Here is a 2,500-nt window from a genome sequence, read left to right on the forward strand (position 1 = left end):
CCAATCTCGTCTGATCTTGAAAGCTAAGCAGGTCCGGGCCTGGTTAGTACTTGGATGGGAGACCACCTGGGAATACCAGGTGCAGTAGGCCTTTTTTTTTTCTCTCTTGTTCCGGCTTCCTTCAATGCTTGTTTATAGATGTATAAGAGATGTAGGTCAATAGGAAAACAATACCTACAGCCACACCACCCTGAACAAGCCCAATCTCGTCTGATCTTGGAAGCTAAGCAGGGCTGGGCCTGGTTAGTACTTGGATTGGAGACCACCTGGAAATACCAGGTGCTGTAGGCTTTTTTTTTCTCTCTTGTTCCGGCCTCCTTTAATGCTGGTTTTGAGATGTATAAGAGATGTAGGTCAATAGGAAACCAATACCTACAACCACACCACCCTGAACAAGCCCAATCTCGTCTGATCTTGGAAGCTAAGCAGAGCCGGGCCTGGTTAGTACTTGAATGGGAGACCACCTGGGAATACCAAGTGCTGTAGGCCTTTTTTTCTTCTCTCTTGTTCTGGCTTCCTTCAATGCTGGTTTTGAGATGTATAAGAGATGTAGGTCAATAGGAAACCAATACCTACAGCCCCACCACCCTGAACAAGCCCAATCTCGTCTGATCTTGGAAGCTAAGCAGAGCCGAGCCTGGTTATTACTTGGATGGGAGACCACCTGGGAATACCAGGTGCTGTAGGCCTTTTTTATCTTCTCTCTTGTTCCGGCTTCCTTCAATGCTGTTTTCTAGATGTATAAGAGATGTAGGTCAATAGGAAAACAATACCTACAGCCACACCACCCTGAACAAGCCCAATCTCATCTGATCTTGGAAGCTAAGCAGGGACGGGCCTGGTTAGTACTTGGATGGAGACCACCTGGGAATACCAGGTGCTGTAGGCCTTTTTTTTCTCTCTTGTTCCGGCTTCCTTCAATGCTGGTTTTGAGATTATAAGAGATGTAGGTCAATAGGAAACCAAAACCTACAGCTACACATCTCTAAACAAGCCCAATCTCGTTTGATCTTGGAAGCTAAGCAGGGCCAGGCCTGGTTAGTACTTGGATGGGAGACCACCTGGAATACCAGGTGTCGTAGGCTTTTTTTTTTCTCTCTTGTTCCGGCTTCCTTCAATGCTGGTTTTAGATGTATAAGAGATGTAAGTCAATAGGAAACCAATACCTACAGCCACACCACCCTGAACAAGCCTGATCTTGGAAGCTAAGCAGAGCCAGGCCAGGTTAGTACTTGGATGCGAGACCACCTGGGAATACCAGGTGCTGTAGGCCTTTTTTTCTTCTCTCTTGTTCCGGCTTCCTTCAATGCTGGTTTTCAGATGTATAAGAGATGTAGGTCAATAGGAAACCAATACCTACAGCCACACCACCCTGAACAAGCCCAATCTCGTCTGATCTTGGAAGCTAAGCAGAGCCAGGCCTGGTTAGTACTTGGATGGGAGACCACCTGGGAATACCAGGTGCTGTAGGCCTTTTTTTCTTCTCTCTGTTCCGGCTTCCTTCAATGCTGTTTTCTAGATGTATAAGAGATGTAGGTCAATAGGAAAACAATACCTACAGCCACACCACCCTGAACAAGCCCAATCTCGTCTGATCTTGGAAGCTAAGCAGGGACGGGCCTGGTTAGTACTTGGATGGGAGACCAACTGGGAATACCAGGTGCTGTAGGCCTTTTTTTTTTCTCTCTTGTTCCGGCTTACTTCAATGCTGGTTTTGAGATTATAAGAGATGTAGGTCAATAGGAAACCAAAACCTACAGCTACACATCTCTAAACAAGCCCAATCTCGCATGATCTTGGAAGCTAAGCAGGGTCAGGCCTGGTTAGTACTTGGATGGGAGACCACCTGGGAATACCAGGTGCTGTAGGCTTTTTTTTATTCTCTCTTGTTCCGGCTTCCTTCAATGCTGATTTTTAGATGTATAAGAGATGTAGGTCAATAGGAAACCAATACCTACAGTCACACCACCCTGAACAAGCCTGATCTTGGAAGCTAAGCAGAGCCAGGCCTGGTTAGTACTTGGATGCGAGACCACCTGGGGATACCAGGTGCTGTAGGCCCTTTTTTTTTTCTCTCTTGTTCCGACTTCCTTCAATGCTGGTTTTGAGATGTATAAGAGATGTAGGTCAATAGGAAGCCAATACCTACAGCCACACCACCCTGAACAAGCCCAATCTCGTCTGATCTTGGAAGCTAAGCAGGGCTGGGCCTGGTTAGTACTTGGATGGGAGATCACCTGGACATACCAGGTGCTGTAGGCTTTTTTTTTTCTCTCTTGTTCCGGCCTCCTTCAATGCTGGTTTTGAGATGTATAAGAGATGTAGGTCAATAGGAAACCAATACCTACAGCCACACCACCCTGAACAAGCCCAATCTCGTCTGATCTTGGAAGCTAAGCAGAGCCGGGCCTGGTTAGTACTTGGATGGGAGACCACCTGGGAATACCAGGTGCTGTAGGCATTTTTTTCTTCTCTCTTGTTCCGGCTTCCTTCAATGCTG

At 46.8% G+C, this 2,500-nt stretch overlaps 3 non-coding genes and 8 pseudogenes across 3 annotated transcripts; all 11 read left to right on the forward strand.

Moving 5' to 3' along the window:
* LOC142109975 (5S ribosomal RNA) overlaps nt 1-91 on the forward strand; it is a 119-nt pseudogene extending 28 nt beyond the window's left edge.
* An 81-nt stretch (nt 92-172) lies between these two features.
* Nucleotides 173-291, forward strand: LOC142109846 (5S ribosomal RNA; annotated as a pseudogene).
* A 79-nt stretch (nt 292-370) lies between these two features.
* On the forward strand, nt 371-489 carry LOC142110073 (5S ribosomal RNA; annotated as a pseudogene).
* An 81-nt stretch (nt 490-570) lies between these two features.
* Nucleotides 571-689, forward strand: LOC142110233 (5S ribosomal RNA; annotated as a pseudogene).
* An 82-nt stretch (nt 690-771) lies between these two features.
* On the forward strand, nt 772-889 carry LOC142110944 (5S ribosomal RNA). The gene has a single exon (XR_012680872.1). It is a non-coding gene; the product is annotated as a 5S ribosomal RNA (ribosomal RNA).
* A 78-nt stretch (nt 890-967) lies between these two features.
* LOC142110570 (5S ribosomal RNA) lies at nt 968-1,085 on the forward strand (annotated as a pseudogene).
* A 269-nt stretch (nt 1,086-1,354) lies between these two features.
* Nucleotides 1,355-1,473, forward strand: LOC142109741 (5S ribosomal RNA; annotated as a pseudogene).
* An 80-nt stretch (nt 1,474-1,553) lies between these two features.
* LOC142110646 (5S ribosomal RNA) lies at nt 1,554-1,672 on the forward strand. Its single transcript, XR_012680586.1, has one exon. It is a non-coding gene; the product is annotated as a 5S ribosomal RNA (ribosomal RNA).
* Nucleotides 1,673-1,752: 80 nt separating this feature from the next.
* On the forward strand, nt 1,753-1,871 carry LOC142110339 (5S ribosomal RNA; annotated as a pseudogene).
* Nucleotides 1,872-2,143: 272 nt separating this feature from the next.
* LOC142109929 (5S ribosomal RNA) lies at nt 2,144-2,262 on the forward strand (annotated as a pseudogene).
* An 80-nt stretch (nt 2,263-2,342) lies between these two features.
* On the forward strand, nt 2,343-2,461 carry LOC142110845 (5S ribosomal RNA). The gene has a single exon (XR_012680779.1). It is a non-coding gene; the product is annotated as a 5S ribosomal RNA (ribosomal RNA).
* Nucleotides 2,462-2,500: the final 39 nt, after the last annotated feature.

The sequence above is a fragment of the Mixophyes fleayi genome (assembly GCF_038048845.1).
Source record: "Mixophyes fleayi isolate aMixFle1 chromosome 3 unlocalized genomic scaffold, aMixFle1.hap1 SUPER_3_unloc_1, whole genome shotgun sequence".
In the NCBI taxonomy this organism is placed as follows: domain Eukaryota; kingdom Metazoa; phylum Chordata; class Amphibia; order Anura; family Limnodynastidae; genus Mixophyes; species Mixophyes fleayi.